Source organism: Carassius gibelio, chromosome B1 (assembly GCF_023724105.1).
Source record: "Carassius gibelio isolate Cgi1373 ecotype wild population from Czech Republic chromosome B1, carGib1.2-hapl.c, whole genome shotgun sequence".
Taxonomy (NCBI): domain Eukaryota; kingdom Metazoa; phylum Chordata; class Actinopteri; order Cypriniformes; family Cyprinidae; genus Carassius; species Carassius gibelio.
In genome coordinates, this window is record NC_068396.1 from 23,558,423 (window position 1) to 23,576,248 (window position 17,826).

The window sequence follows — 17,826 nt, forward strand, 5'->3', positions numbered from 1 at the left end:
TTATTTTCAGTTCACACATGAAAGAAGTAAAGCTGAATTAAAACAAACAAAAAATAATAATAATGAAAAAAATTATAAGAACACTATAAAGTCTGCAGTCTGTGCTTGGGTCAGTAATAGTTTTATTTGTTTATATATTGAAAGAAGTCTTGGTGGAAATGAGACTTATTTCAAAATTAAACTTTTGAATGGTATTGTACCTGTAATGTCCCTTTTGCATCTTATAGTAATTTACACGAAACCATTAGCATCACTAATACAGTGGCATATTTTCTTTCAAAGTTGACGGAAAAGTCTATGTCATTAAGGTCTTCAAGGTTTTTGCTATTTCTGGGATCCCCATTTCCAAGAGTGAATGCACCTCATTTCAGGCAGATTGACTCTGATATTTGGGAGTGGAGAGGAGAGACACATTACATATTTATCATGCCAATAAACAGTACCAAACAGCATCCCTATGGTGTACTTAAGATGCAGTCAGTCTTGGGAGTGCTGAAACAGATTAATGAGGAAGCCAAAGCCTGTTCTTTGATCTCAGTGAGAAGAGACACGAGATCAATACTCAGACTGTCAGTGGAAAACACAAGCCTAAACCTGGCTCGTCAATTGCATCCCTCTCATGCCATATGTACCGTCAGGAAATCTATAATATTGGCATAGGTAGGAATATCGCTAGATGTACGCTTGATTCAACCTCCTTCAGAAACTATTGTTCACAAAAAGGCTAAAATCATCTCTCTGGCCTTGATGAACAAACAAAAAGTCTGGTTCTTTCATTGTTATTTCACATTCAAAATCTGTGGAGAGTTTTTTTTTTTTTATGTATCAGTATATATACATCAGGAGGGAAGTCTGCAAGCTATTGTCTGCAATTGTAAGTGCATTCAGTTATAAGAATGGAACAGGGTTGTGTGTTTGGGGTAAATCAGATGTGCTCAAAATCCTCAGATATAATACTGATTTTCATTATATATACAGCAAAGGGAAATAAAAGGGCGCAGTGGGGGCATGAACCCATAGGTTTGCTGTGTGTATTATGAAATAATAAAAGAGAAACAATAGGGTTGCAATAATATTAAACTTACTGGAAAAATAAGCCGATATTATTGTACAATTATTTGGTGTCTCTTTTTCTTACTAGTAAAATAATCTATGATCCTGACAAATTCAGTAAAAGATTTAATAGATTTAGCTAAATTTTAGTCATGTTACTTGTCATTATGTGACACCACTGACTGAAAAAATAACATCACAAATAATAAATGAAGCACTAAAACAGACCTGGTAGAATTAGCAAGCACTTTCACAGGAACATTAATGGAGAAAGACTATATTGACTATGTTAAGGTTGAGAGAGGTGGTTAGCAATTTATAGTAGGCCTGAAGAAGCTTGTCTCTCTCACAGATGAATTGCTTCCTGCTTGGTAGTATATAAGCTAATACTACTATTTGACTGCTTGTCCACCTTGTCCAAGAGATCAGAACCAGAAACCATTAAAATGATCATCTCCGTTCTTTCCTTAGCCTTTCTTATGTTTAGTCCAACAGTTATTATACTTCTTCAGTATATGATTATGATAATAATAATATAAAATATTGCATCATTTGTTTAATCATTCATACATATACTGTATATATATTTTACTGTATAAAAACATTTGTGTGGTATCATTTAGTTTCAAATTAAATTTCAGTCTGATTTAATTTTTTAAATGGGTTAATATAATTATACTATAAATGAAACGTAATATCCAAGCATTTAATTTGAAAATACAAACAGATTAAATTTATTTCAAATGAAATGAAACGGAAGAGCAGCCCAAACCTCCAAAGCACATTAGAAAGGCCATCAAAGCTGATGAGGAAAAATGGTGTAACCCAAAAATAATCACCACACTTCCATTCCAGACGACTCGTTGTATCATCCTGGTGCAGCACTGCTGGAGTAATGTAGGTTAACAACTGGAACACCTGTCTCATTTCCTCTCTGTCCAGTGTCTTTAATCCACTGTCAGAGGAGTGATTGTGCCACATCTATCAGGATAACAACAGGGCGGATGTGAAAGATTATTAAGAGTCACTTCTTTTTAAATTTGTATACTCACATTGAGGTTTGGGAAAGCATCTTGGACCTCCAGTCGATGTTCCAAATAGAAACAATCTTAGAATGCTTATATTTCATATGCGGGAGTTTAAATTAAACACACCAACGGCTTCTAAGAAGGAACTGGATATTTGCCCTGTTGTTATTCACTGGAAAAGAACACTGTCTTATAAAAATCCTTATCCTATAAAATACCAACAAATTACTATATTTTTGCATATAACATAATGGAGAAGCAGATCAAATCTCAAAAGCCCACAAAAACACTATCAAAACTGATGAAGAAAAATTATGCAATTATAAAATATATTCAATTTACATCCAATTTTTGTCACCTTTTAAAACTGCACTACAGCCAACATTGTAAAAAAGAAAATTATATAGTCAGTGTTTTTACATTACTTTATCTCATTAAAATATTTATCCTATTTCAACTTCATTTAAGTTATACAAGCAATTATAAAGAACTTGGTTCCGGAAGATGTGTGTCTCACGAAAGAAGAAAGCCGTCATGTTTACAACAGTGACAGTGAGCGCTTATCAGGATCAACTAAACGTTGGATTCTCAAAAGCATGTCAAATATTTAATGTTCGCAGCACAGAATCCTTAAAATATGGAGAGTTTTACACACTGTTATTGTGGCAATATTTTCATGCCCCAAAATGTGGCGCTGAATGAAACGAACTGTGATTGGTTGTTTGACATGTCAGTCAAATGGCCTCGTGGCCAAGGATTCCAGACCTTCAGCCGGAAGAGGTGCAGGATCTGCCCATCTACCAAAGACATAGCTTGTGTATCAAAGGATATTCAGAGACTGCAAATTCACACTGAAGAAAAACTACTCCCCTGATGAGAATTACAAATTGGTTAATAAGCATTAATATAAGCATTTTATGTATTTTAAACAGTTTTCATACTATTTATGAGCTAATCATAATGGAACCACAATACAGTGTTGCAAATCTTGAGCTGCAATGAATGGACAGATCGACTGAAAAGCGTAATATAACTCCTGCCACTGATGCACAGCACCTCTCCTGACAGCAGACAGATTATAATACACCTCTCCCTTTCTTTAACCCACAAAATATCAGGTTTAGTTGTTTCTAAGAATGTTGTATATGTTGTAATGCTTTACAACACCCTCTCCCTAACTCAAATATTAAACAAAACAGCTCCACAGATGCAGGACTCCGAAAGGCTCTGTTAGCCGCAGCCAGCTGCCAGCCTGACCGGAATGTGAAGCAGTTCCCCAGCATGCAGCTAATGGCATGTTGAATGGCCCCAGATCAACCAGAGAGAGAGACAGATGGAGGAGCTGATGCATCACATCTGTGTAAATGAGAACTCCAGCACCATCAGGCAGATGCAAGTGCAGTAAGTCAATGTTGACATGTATTGCATGTTTGTATGAGCCACTCAGCACAGAACATTCATAATTTATCTTCCATAATCATGATTTAGATTTTACTTTGAGTGGAGTGTGTGTTTGACGGACTGCATTGTGTTCAATCTCTTGTTTGAGGCAATTTGCTCTGTTGGAGAGGCATTAGAAGGTTTGATGGAATAGAAAAGACAACACTTAGAAACAAAGAACCACCATGGCAGCTTTGTAAGAAATTACAGCTTCTCACAGAACATTATTTTAAAAGATCAGAAATTTGGACCAATAATGGCTATGTGTCTATCTGAGCCTGTGAAATTAACTTTAACTTAAAATTAGAATAATTCATAAAACATATGAAGCGAATAAAGCACATTTTCCATCCCATACATTCAAGACTACAAACTTATCCATTCCTGTGAAACTGGCACAAGAGTATTAATAAAAAAAAATAAAAAATAAAAAATTACTTCGAGCAAACAGACGAATCGTAATAAAGGCAGCTATGTGAGAGAATTATAGGAGGTTATTATACCAAATCATTCTGATGACAGATTTCAGCTCAGGCTTTTTAGACTGATTAAAAACAACATTTGAGATAGTGTAAAATGAGATTGGTTAACTAGTTAGCCCAGTTATTCAATTACATATGTTTCTACACAATTCTTGTTGAGCATTAAGAAATGTATTCACTTCATGTGTTTCTCTATCATAGTTTATACCAATGTTTTATTTTTTATGTGCACCTTGGCATTTCTATCCAGCATTCTTTATGCAGTATCCCAAAATTTGCATAAAAATAAATATGTTAAAGGAAACACAGCTTGTGAAAAATACAGTGTCCATGATAAAGTAAAAAAAAAAAAAAAAAAAGTATCGTGTAAGGAAATGTGTATTGTAGTAGTCTTCATGATGGGTATATGGTTTTGAAAAACCTTACAATTTAAAAAAAAGAATTATGTAATAATATTTTAGTCACATAAAAAGTTTTAAAATATATTTTTTTCAAGATAAAAACAGTTTGTTTTGTAGTTATTGAAATACTTCTTCAATATCAGTAAAGTTTTTATACATTTTTTTATTAAATAATTTATATAATTAAATTAAATTAAATAATTTAATCTTTTCAAATATTTATTTTTCCTATGAAATAATCATAAAAAGATGCCAAACCAACATTTTAATTCAAAATTGTTTAATTCATAAAACACAAACTGCTCATCCCAGAAGAGGTCTATTCAAATCATTGTATGTATGAATAGTATAAATAATTGGGCAAAATAAAAAAATATTGTCTCACTTATAGACATCAGCGGTTAAAAAGTGTTTTTTTTTATTATGTAGGGGAATTTACAGTTAAAACCCAAGGACCAGATATGTCGCAATGAAGACCAGGACTCAGAGATGAGTTCAATTAATAATAATAATTTTACTTGAAGAAAATAGTTTGCAATTTCATCAGCAGAAGTCAGCTTCAACACTCTCGAAGGAGTTCGCAGGCCGCCCCCCGTACAATACAAAATCAACCACAGTTATACCCTGACAGAGGATACTAATTGCGTCAATACATATGTCAACAAAATTCTGATTGGTTCCAAAACCTAGATAAAACTCTCCAAAGACGTATATCTGATATGCTGGACACTGGCAGTTGATCGTTTGTCCTGGGACTGTCTGAGCTTCTCCCTGTACAGACAGATACTAACACACGTACACAGAGAACTTATCTAAAATTCAAGGCTTTCTAGCACTGGCGAGTGTCTTATCATTACGGTTGGATACACACACATAATATGTGGACATTAATCTTGAGGAAAAGAAATACAGCACACATAAGGTTACACATTTCACTCTTGCTATAACTTGATTAATAGTCAAACAAGAAATCATGTAATAATATAATATAATATCAGTATGAAGCAGACATGGGGACTTGGTCCCATCTCTGGTATGAAGGATATGGCAACTCGGCATCCACTCCTTCAGTCCCCCGTTTTAGATCAATGTGGGGTCTAATACCCCACATCTGGTCTAATAAATGAGGTCAGGTGTAGTTGTGATGCATGCTAAGAATGCAGGCTGTTGGTCAACTTAAGCAGGTGCATATACTTAAGATCTCTGGTACTGGCTGACATTTCTAGTAATAAACACATTATTTTGTACAAAATACTTCCCATAATCATTCTTACTTCCCATATACATTCATCTACTTACTTAATCCCACAATATCGGCACTTGCACTAGTCTTTCTTCACATAATGTCTTTTCCAGTGAATTATTCTGTGTGTCCCTCTACCTGGAAAAGTGTCCTCCATCCATATATACTTTCATCAACATATCTTTGTAAATACCTCTCTTCCTACTACAGCTACTTCACACTTACCCTCTAAAACAAAACATTTATCCAACAGCCTTAAGACTAAATCTGCATATTCATTAACCAGATTTAACAAATCATTAAAGAAAACCGCATACACTATAACCAATTCATTTTTTTTTTTTTTAACCCTTAAGAAGGATATTTGCCTTATTTGTTTTCTTTTAGCATGTTTTATACAACTATGATGAATTTTAGTTAATTTGGTCATATCTTAAAATAAACTAATTACAATAAACGTATATATATTATTCTCTGGAAGCCGGGCTAAATGAATAACCACTGTTATTGCATTCCTGACATATGTCAGACCCTCAGTCACCTCACAGATACCAAATATAGACATTGCTTATAACCTAAATCCCAGTAAAGATACCCTTATTTTATGAAAATCTATAATTTTCCCCATCAATGGTACAATTATAGAGATTGATTATCTATTTTACCCTTTCATTCCAAACTTGGTGTTAAAAACACAAAAATAAACAAACCAAAAATAAGTAAGATCAATATTGAGCCATCTTAAAAAAATAAAAATAATCATAATCATAATCATTATTTCCTCGAAAACCTAGAGCAGTTCCTAGTTTATTACTTAATAGCCCTTTTATTAAGTTTTACTTTCACCACGAATCCATTTGCAGTCATCATAGTTCACATGCTGCTTACACATACATTAACCATTAACCCAAACTTGTCATTGTTAACAACATTTGATCAAAATTACATTTTAAGTATCGAAGTGTCTAACTTCAAAAATACAACTAACCTATCCACTTATTGTCATGCATGTATTTTATACCAGGACATTACTGTTAACCATACTCATTGCCTTATTATTACCCCTTTTTTTTTTTTTTTTTTTTTAATGTAAGTCTTGTCAATTATCATACCATATTACTGTACTCAGATTATATTAATGACACATTCAGAAGCAAATCCTCAATACCTCGTATTAAGTCAATTTAGTTCTCACTGTTTTGTCAGTTAGAAATGCTTACACATCAGCTACGTGATCAATGTCTTTAAAACCCTCATTCATGTTTGTCATTTGGCAGTGATATTTATTTACTCAAAATTATTATAAACTGAAAAAGAGCACACAGATTTCCCAATACTATTACTAAATGAACAATACTATTACTTAGTTCTAAATGCCCAAATATTTATTAAAGAGACATCCTCAGTTTCTGTAAATCTGTATTGAAACAGTATACATTATCAAAAAGCCCTGTCAGTGTTCACAATATTAATTTGATTTGACCTGACAGGTGTTCATAAGCAGCTCCATAGAGCCTATTACAATTGTTTTGTTCAAACAAAATGTATTATTATTATTTTTTTTTTTTTTTTTTTTTGCTGTGCTATTTCAATTAATTCAAACCTCTTGTTATGGATTTGCTCCATTAAGGGGCTATCCACACGTTTTTGTTCAACTTATCTCTGTTCTACATAAACCACTACATAAAGCTTTTGCACTATATTACACAAGCAGGATTCACTCCTTTGTTTTCCCACCAGGCTTCTTTATGTGAGGGTGCTCTCTGGATAATTTGGTTAGTGACGTAGCCAATCTGTCACTGTTTTTCTGCCGTCAAGTCTAAAATATTTACCTTCACCATTCAAACAACAAAGTGTTAACTTGTTAAAATTTAGACCCTCATTTAAATTTAGACATGGATTTTAAACCCATTTTGGACGGCAAACTTAAATTTCACAAATCCAATCATATAAACACTCTTTAACATATTAATCCAGAGAGTGATTTAAATCAGTATTATAAAAGACAAAACAAGTCATTATTACCAGTAGCAGACAGAGCTGGATAACCAATCCACTTAAAGCTCGTCCCATGTTCGGCATTGTCTTTTCATTAGTTTCACTCAGAATTACCGACTTCTGTAAAGTAATTTCACTCAACACATCTGTAATGATAAAACACTCATTCCAGAGGTTAGTGACTCAATTGAAACAAAACAGGAACAGAATTGTCCCCCAATAATATATATATATAGCCATCCTCGTGCATGCACATACTTAACACATTTATATTTTAACAGCTCATATTTAAGGTTTTCCTTTTGGTATTAAATCGGAAGGATTTAAACTCAAACATTGTCTGTGCATTTTACCAAGTTTGTACCTAATCTCTTATCTAATCTCAAAGTTTGCCTGTTCATTAATGATTTTTATTTTGAGAAAAATCAGCTGGGTTGTTTTGGTCTTAAAATTATTGCTCTGTTTTGGTTACTCTTTCTTAGCAGGCCAATAATAGAAGAAGAGCACTATCCCTGCCTCCACTCAAGCACTCTCTCTCTCTCTCTCTCTCTTACTGTGCAAAATATTATTTATTTATTTATTTTGACAATTTTTGCCAAACTTTAACTTAGACTATAATATAAAATTCATTACAACATATAACCCTAAATTATTCAAATAAGTTAAAAATGTCAAAGTTTCTAGATCTAAAATCTCAGTTTAAACTGTTTAAAATACATAATGCTAGGAACATTTCTTTAAAATTATTTTTACCTTACATGCTTAATTCCCTTAACCTTTGTTATCTACACCATCTCTTGATTAAGCAGAAGCAGTCTTCATTTTTAGCCACCACCATATCTTATCATTTTGTGTCATGCCTAATGACCTGCATGAGTAAAGACTATGATATAGACATATTAGTTCAATATCATTTTAGCCTCATAAGAAATTTTTGTCTCAAAATAATGGCTGTCATCACATGGTCTCAGATGGTTCTTGAAAGCCCATTGCCATTAACTTTTTATAAATAAGCTCCTTGTCCTCAGGGTGTGATCCACTGGCATAGTTGCATCAAGTTGTGGACGCTTGTCACAACAATCAGTCAAGGAATGCGGTTGCTGGTGATCAGGTCTGGAGGAGCTCACATTTTGAGGCAGATTGCTGTACTTTATACAGTTCCCCTCTTAATGATGCTCTAGGCCTATCAAGCATCCGCTCAACTCCACTACCATCTCACATATAACACCTCCCTTCAGGGCAGGTGCCCAGTGGCGGTGACCCCCTGCCTTAGGTTGTCCCCTATTGGCCAGAAGAGGATCTTACCCGTCATTGAGAAATCACCTCATGCACACTGGTAACCACTCTTTCCCGTTGCAACATCCTCGACAGTCTTCTTCCAGAATCCAGTATTTCCTGCAGCTTAGGAAAGGTGCACTCAAGAACCATGAGAGCCATTGACAGCACCTACTAGTGTTAAAACATTGAAAAAGGTTAATCAAACTAATATTTAATCGCTAAACTCAATTGGATACCTCCAAACTATCATGCTGAGATTAGTCAGTGAATTTATTTTTCACACCCGTCCATTCATTGCAATTTTCTGTTGCTTCTGTAGCTGCAGCCATCAGGCCCTGTTTGATGGTGGAGACTAAAAATAAGACAGATAAGTTACTGGTCATAGAACAAATAGCAATACAACTGTTTAACTATTCAAAATTATTACATCTATAGCTCAGGGTCTGTATTATGATTTTAAAGACCTCATGTCTCTTCAACAATTGCTCCTAAATTGTTATTCATTATTTTTATAATCTCTTATTTCTTACATGCATTGGGCAGTTGAACATTTAACTACCAATTGCCCTCTTAATGCATTAAATCTGAACTCTTTTTAGCATGTCCTTTAGCATCTCTGCCTATGATTTGACTGAAACACTGTGCTGTACTATAAATATCTTATCACTTAAACATAAGCTCAGATAACGGCATTTTAGCTTACTTTGAATGAGAGAGAGAGAACTCTGAGGGATTCAGGACTCGTAACAATGCATTTTCATTCATTTTTAACATAATTTCATCGTACTATCATTTTACTCTAGCCCAGTTTAAAACTTGTCAGAAATTATATGCATTTTAAAAATAAACATCTTTATATTTGTATTTTTACTTTATTTTCGCAACTCAAATGTTTCTCAAAGTTCTTTGCAGTCATTGTCATTACTTTTACATCAACTTGTATTTATCCATTCACTTAATTCTGGCCATGGCTTCTGAATTTCAACATTGGTTTTAAATCTGTCAGAGGTTATCTGACCCAGGTATATTACTTTGGGTCTTGCTAGCATGCTGTCTTCAAAGTTACTTTGAAACCCCCGTTTATGTTACTTGTTTACAACTTTATCATTTCATAAACAAAAAATAATTTTCTTTTCTCTTCTTTTTTCTTTTTTTATGATGCTGCGTGACTACAATTTTGCAATCCAACAATAAAATTACTCTTTTGGCCAAACATTAGTAAATATAGGAATTACATTTTTTTTTTTTTTACTCAGAACATGTCTCTGGTACTTTCAAAGCTTAAGCCAGAGTCATGGTGGGGGCCAGCATGAGATAAAACAACGGCTTCATTGTAGTCAAAGTAATTTTATCTTTTCTAACAAAACATAAGCTTCTAAGTTTTTCCAAAATGCCACTGCCAATTTGTGTGCCTACAGTTTTTTTTTTTTTTTTTTTTTTTTTTTTTTCACTAACCCAGAATTCTGTTCAGTATTCCTTGTCAGGACTTTCAACAATTATATAGGAACTGGAACAGGTCTTATGATATCATTCTTTGTCATTTAAACCTTCTATGCACAGAGAATCAGATTAAATCATCACTCAGTTACTTCTGGGATTATTTTTAACAAATCGGCACATACATTTATAAATGTTTATTTCTCAGGTTCTTTCTAAGTTTAAAGCCAATCAAGTTTTTGTTTTAACATTACAATCAGAATTAAAGCTCAGACTGATCATTCTTTAAATGAATTCAGAGAATATATATATATTTTTAAAGTCAGAGCTTCAGAGCCAAACTGTTTACAGCATTTGCTCTCTTCTGTTTCATTATTTCTATCAGGGCTGACCAGGTTACCTAATTTGTCAGTCATATTTCTATCATAAACCAAAAACATATTGAGGCGGCGATCTTACCAACAGCACTTGACTTCTGCGTGATGAAATTGCAAAGTATATTCCAGAATTTCCATATACTGGTCCAATCCAATCAGGGTCATGAAAACTACATTTTAGCTCTTTTGGGGTTGTTCCTGAGGCATCCCAGATCAATCAATACTTTCCCTTTGCATATATCCCTATATTTTTATAGGTGCACATATGAATTAACACTATTTATTTTTAAACACTAATTTTGGATACTCTTTTCCCTAACCACTGATCTGGCCTATTTCTAAGCTCGGGGCGCCCCTGTCTGTAATGGTGGGTGATCGAGAGTTGGAAGAGCGAGATACGACTAGAACCCCCGTCTAGCGTCTTACATTCTTCTCGGGATTTCCCATACCCCTACTTTGGCTTACCCGGCCGTAAATGCACTGCCCTTTATGGCCTCTCGTGCTTTTGGCTCTCTGTGCTTGACCCAGCACTGCCTATTTACGGCCCTATGTGTCCCTTGTCCCTCGGTGCTTGACCCAGCACTGCCCTTTACGGGTTCACATGCCTGTTAAGAATGCGTTTTTGTCCCCCCCTGGACTGTGCACACCTAGAAACAAATTTTTACGTCTCTCTCTAAGACCTATAGGTGTGCACCTGTTCCCTCTGTAACTGTACACATCTCTAAATATCTTATATCAAGACCTACCGATGTGTACTTGTACCCCTTATACTCACAAGGTTACATATTTACAGGTATATTGTGACACCAATTTACCTTACTCCACCCTGGAGCTGGTGTCTACCCCCTCACGTCTGAGTGAGTCTATCGTTCCTCCTTCTCTCGACCCCCTCCACTTACAGACAGTTCCTAACCAATAATATTAAATCTAAAATCTTTCCTACCTTGGTTTGATGATTGATCAGGGATGTCAACAAAGAACTATTGCCCGCCGATCCTCCATTAACTGTAGGGGAATTTACAGTTAAAACCCAAGGACCAGATATGTCGCAATGAAGACCAGGACTCAGAGATGAGTTCAATTAATAATAATAATTTTACTTGAAGAAAATAGTTTGCAATTTCATCAGCAGAAGTCAGCTTCAACACTCTCGAAGGAGTTCGCAGGCCGCCCCCCGTACAATACAAAATCAACCACAGTTATACCCTGACAGAGGATACTAATTGCGTCAATACATATGTCAACAAAATTCTGATTGGTTCCAAAACCTAGATAAAACTCTCCAAAGACGTATATCTGATATGCTGGACACTGGCAGTTGATCGTTTGTCCTGGGACTGTCTGAGCTTCTCCCTGTACAGACAGATACTAACACACGTACACAGAGAACTTATCTAAAATTCAAGGCTTTCTAGCACTGGCGAGTGTCTTATCATTACGGTTGGATACACACACATAATATGTGGACATTAATCTTGAGGAAAAGAAATACAGCACACATAAGGTTACACATTTCACTCTTGCTATAACTTGATTAATAGTCAAACAAGAAATCATGTAATAATATAATATAATATCAGTATGAAGCAGACATGGGGACTTGGTCCCATCTCTGGTATGAAGGATATGGCAACTCGGCATCCACTCCTTCAATTATTATTATTATTTATTTTTTATTTTTTCTGCAGTTATTGCTTGGTGTAAAGGGTTTTTCTAAAACCTACACAGGGTAGTCTGTTGCTGTGTGTGCATGTCCGATAGTGAGCTCTTTGCTAACCACAAATATCTGAAATCCGAAACCCCACTCAAAAAACATCAGTGAACAGGCAGTGTTTATCCCCTGTTAAGTCTCTCCATTGCTCCATCACTACTAAATCAAGCACCAGGGGCAACCCAGAGGGAGGCATTTATGATGTCATGGACAAGAAGCATAACTCCTTTGACTTAAAAGACTACCTACCAGTACATCAAATTAATTATATGTGAAAGATAACAATGCATACAGTTATCATAATGTTCAAATTCACAGAATGGGTGGAATACTTATCAGTGCTTTTAGTGATCAAAAAGCAGTGTGGAAATCAGCTGACAATCAAATTCATAGAGGCCTCTAGGAGTGTTTAAAGAGTCTGGGATATTCCTTTAGAAGTATGCACAGCTCTCTGATGCAGCTTGCTTTAATTGATTCAGTTAGTAACTCTTACAGCCATTTCACCATGCATGACACTGCTGCCTTATCATGACAATACAGTGAGCAGAGGCTTTTTAAATATTACACAAAGGGTGCTCAGAGGTGAACAAATAAATGTTTTCTCTCCACTAACTGTGCAGTGGTTGTAATTACTGTATTATTTTCTTTATAAAAATATTATATGGCATGCAAGACATAACAATTACAAAACCAAACCCAGTGATATCTCTCTATTTCAGTCCACAAATAAATGAGATTCTAGTTGCCTGTGCATCTAATGAAAAAAACATATCCAATTCAAAGGCTTGCCATAAAAATTGACTGAAAGAAAGAAAGAAAATATAGGGCATGTTAAACCAAATGTCTTCCCAATTACCCAGCACTCTCGCAGGTCATGAATCAGAATACAGACTCTTCATGTTTATATAATGTTTGCAAATTGGAATCATATGAATTCATTTCCCCTTTACAAAAGAATCTACGACTGAAGCAGGCTGTACACGAGTGATATGGTTTGTGATTATTGCCCACAAGCCTACTTTTAATCACCATTTATAAATGATTTATGGAGAAAATTGTCAATGAATATTAAGATATAACATGCAAATGTAAATTAATTTAGCTGGGTAACCAGACCCATACTGAACCAGAAAGTAAACAAAGAGAAGAGAATCGTCTCAGAGTTATTTTGTTCTAATATACTGGTTCTATTTACAATTCATTGCAGATTTAATGGTAAATCTATGAGAGTATTTTAAATAGGTGTTTCTTTAACCATAGGCACAATTTCATCTATAGCATTGTATGTATTTATTATGTGCATCAAAGAATACTTTCAATCATATTGCCATTCTATTGCTCAGTATTACTCATATTTGTATTTTCACTATTATACATATTACAGCTCGATTGGAAAAAAACAATAAAAATATTCTGTTTACACAATCTTCACCTTTTTTTTTTCTCCATCACATTATATATTTAATCTCAAGTATGCACTTCACACCCAAATAAACTAAATTTGAACCATTATAAGGGCCAAAAAAAAAATTCTGTCGTTAACAGCACTTTCCCCCAATTTTTCACTCTTTGTTTGTGATACCATTCAATAGATTTTAATTCCATTGCATTAGAATTGCAATATATAATAGATAATTAAGCACTTAAAAAAGTTATACAAACTGTAGTAATACAACACTGAATATGAATGCACATTATACTCATTAGCCAATGATATAAACACAATATGAAAGCAGAGGATGGAGGCACTACATTGAGGCCCGCTGGCAGACCAATACCAAGCTCCATAATTCTCCTGGGATTGACAGACATTGCATCTCAAAGTGGCAGGCCTTCATTAAAGCCTGTGAATTAGCAAGCAGTCTTTGTGTTGATTGCTTTGTGCACTTCTTATTCTCACACCAAGGTCGTTAATTGGATGGCTTCATAAGAGAAGGTTGCATAGAGCCACCCTCTGAGATTAAACGAATTAGTGAAATATATTTAACAAGCTGCTGTTGCACCAGTGACTGTACTGCATTTGTATAAGAGCAGCTCTTGCAAAATTTATGAACAGTCTGTTACTTGATGGACTTAATATAATTGCATTCATTACAGACATTATGACAGATACTGAATTTTATGACCTGTAAACGAGTTTCAAAGGGGTGCTTAGTGCTTGACACAGAGTAGTCAACAACTTACAGAGACTAAGTGCTCAGATATATAAAGCCATAAACCAGGACCATACTTCAAACAAAGACAAGCCTTTTTCCACTTTGGAAGTAAATCATGGCTGCATGCATTTGATGATGCTTTGTGTGCAATGTATTAAACTTTGCTTTTTCACCCCCTCTTTCCTCTCGTCTGTCCTTTACTCACATTCACGCCAGATAATCGTCTGGTAAGACAGCACAGTACTGCCAGCTGTCAGGCATCACAAGCATCAGTGTGATCTAGGCAGCATGAGGTCAGAAACAAGGGCTGTACTGAACTCAGATGACATCACCTCAAGAGACACGGATCTGCAGGATTCAGTCATGCACAAAATATTTTCCTTTAGTCCTCAAACTTTAGTCACCTCAACAACCGAAATACACAGCTGAATATATATTACAAAATATTTCTATTTTAAATAAATGCTTTTCCCCCTACATTCTGACCATCTAAGTATCTTAAAAAATTGTTTTCAACATAGAAAATATTAGAAAAAATAAGAAAAATTTGAATGATTTCTGAACGATCACGACACTGAAGAATGTAATAATGGCTACTAAAAATTTCAAATTTACAGTTTATGAGGGTTTATGATGTCACAAACCTGGAAAGTAGCTCATTGTAGTCTCTTCTAGTCGTTTTTGTAGGCATTAATCTGCCATAATTTTAAAGGACGATATCTCTGTTTGCACTGAACTTTCAGCGTCGTAACTTTGCAGATATTGTAGATGCTCAAACAGCAACATTACACACTAACTAAAGTTAAAAAAGACAAATAGCAATCAATTTATATTAAAATTTAAATACTTTTATATTTTGTTACAGTGTATCACAACAATAAACAATCCGCTGTAAAACATTGTAATTTTGTTAGAATATAGAGCTACTATAATCACTTATTTTTAATGTGTATTCAAGGCTGTTTTTTCCCAACTAAAAAAACAAGTATTATTTATGATACATTCATTAAACCGATGCTAATTGAGTCTAGTTCAAGTTTGTTATAGAAATGAACTATTGTTAATAATTTTTGTCTGCATATTTGAAATATCTGGGAATCTAGTTAATATCTGACACCAATATATTGCCATATATAAATAAAACTGTAGTATATTTGTGGGTTGCTGATAGATCTGTTGTCCTTCCACTGTCTAATTTCCTGAAGTGGTTTTCTTTTATTTGCCCATGTTGGATAGTTGAAGTATTCCATGAGCAGGCTCATCTGTTCTGCCCATTAATTGTGGGCCATAAACCAAACAATCTGCTCCTAATTGCTTGCGAATTTACACAGGCTAAACTTAGAATATTGCCGAAAGGTGAGCCCCATTGTTTAGAATATGTCAGCAGTCCCACAAATACACTTTAATCACTGCCCTGTTCCTGTCATACAGTGACCATATGTTGATTGTTCAGTGTTCAGCGTTTCGTTTTCCCACCAATGGGCTCAGATGAGCATACGTTACAGTGGCAAGACAAATGGGTGAGTGAGCCCGTGCACATGCAGGAGGCTTCATCCATTATTCAAAAGCAGTGCAGCGCGACGCGTAGAGGGGCCTGCCATCACTATCAATAATTCAACTCTCCCACCACAAGCCCCCTCCATTTCTTGCTGTCTTTCCCTTTTTTGTCTTTGTCTGTTTCTTTCTCGTGTCTCCTGTAAATGAAAAGCGTCCACTGATGCACAATGTGCAAAAGCTGTCAGTTAGCACTCCCGACATCCAAAGAAAGGGTTTATCTGAAAGAAAGAAAAAAGAAAGAAAGAAAGAAAGGTGCCAGACAGACAGACAGACATACAGTGATGAAGAGAGAATAAAGAGGATTTTGTACACAGACTGGAGCATCACTGGACAGTGTGCCCATTTCAGCTGGAATAGGACACTGATTCACTGTTTCAGTGTACAAAGATTTCCACAAAATAAATACAAATTACTGGTTGCACTTTATTTAAAAGAATGTGTACTTGCATGTACTTATAGTGTAGTTTCAGTATCTAATGTACTGTATTTACTGTATTTACAGTATCTAAGAAAGTTCTGGTAATACAAGGTAACTACATGGGGTAGGTTAGGTTTAGGGGCAGGTTCAGGGTTAGTACCTAGTTATTACATAGTTCTTAATTAATTACTATAAGAAGTACATATTATGCACATGTGGAACAGGACTGTAAAATAACGGAGGTTTTTTCTTTCTTTCTTTTATTCAGCAAAGATGCATTCAATTTTTTCAAAAGATAAAAATGTATCGGTAAATGTTACAAAAGATTTACAAAAGATTTTTATTTTAAATAAATGCTGTAAAATTTCTATTACTCAAATAATCCTGAAAAAAATGTCATGGTTTCCACATAAACGTTAAGCAGAACAACTTGTTTTGTTTTTAAGACAAAATGGCAATTCTAGATTTATTAGCTGAATTACTATTTAAAGTACATAATTCAAATTGTATTATATTATTAAAAAATATAAATACACATTTAAAACTTTGTACAAGAAATTAATTTCTAAAGTTTAAAACAATTTCTATTTCAACTAAATGCTGTTCTTTTGAACTTTATAATATTTAGCAAATCTACATATTGGAATGGTTTCTGAAGGATTATGTGACATTTTAAATAGAAAACAGTTAGTTATTTAAAATTACAGTAATATTTCACAAAAATACTGTTGATAATTTTGGATTTTTGGTTAACACCGACTACAAAACAAAACAAGCTTTTAAGTGACTGACCAATTTTTAAAAATGGCTTAATGAGTTGAGAAATGTCCCATGTCCCACTTCTACCATACAACCAGAAATGGACACCCAAATTGACCCTGCCCGTCTGATATATGACATACTGTATCCCTCTTGTTTATTTGCTCCATCTGCCAGACTCTTGTCAAACAGTCGAGAGGGAATTATACCCTCAAGCCTATTGCCCAATCAGGTCAAAAGGTCAAAAATGGTCTAATGGTTAGCTCTCAGTGCATCAGAAAAGAGAAGGTGTGTCTGTAAAGTTAGGGTTAGGGTTAGGGTTGAGTGGGTGGCTAATTAAAATGCAAAGCAGCTTCTTCCATTAACCCCATTAGGATTTAAACATGAACCAATCCAGGCTTGGGGCATGTTATAGAGCAAAGCATAGATAACACCCCAGACTTCATTGGAATATAAATAAAATAAAACTACTACAGTATATTATAGCT

At 34.6% G+C, this 17,826-nt stretch overlaps 2 protein-coding genes across 10 annotated transcripts in view; both read right to left on the reverse strand.

The window, feature by feature from the left end:
- gpm6ab (glycoprotein M6Ab) overlaps window positions 1-17,826 on the reverse strand; it is a 56,297-nt gene that overhangs the window by 11,948 nt on the left and 26,523 nt on the right. The gene's annotated exons all lie outside the window — the stretch shown is intronic.
- tmem134 (transmembrane protein 134) overlaps window positions 4,895-17,826 on the reverse strand; it is a 790,957-nt gene continuing 778,025 nt past the window's right edge. For 2 of the 7 annotated variants that reach the window (XR_008152191.1, XR_008152190.1), the window contains exon 9: window positions 4,895-5,090. The gene's annotated coding sequence lies outside the window, so the exon portion shown is untranslated. Of the gene's footprint in view, window positions 12,006-17,826 lie in introns of all 7 variants that reach the window. The other 5 variants (XR_008152186.1, XR_008152185.1, XR_008152187.1 and 2 more) reach the window with 4 other exon arrangements.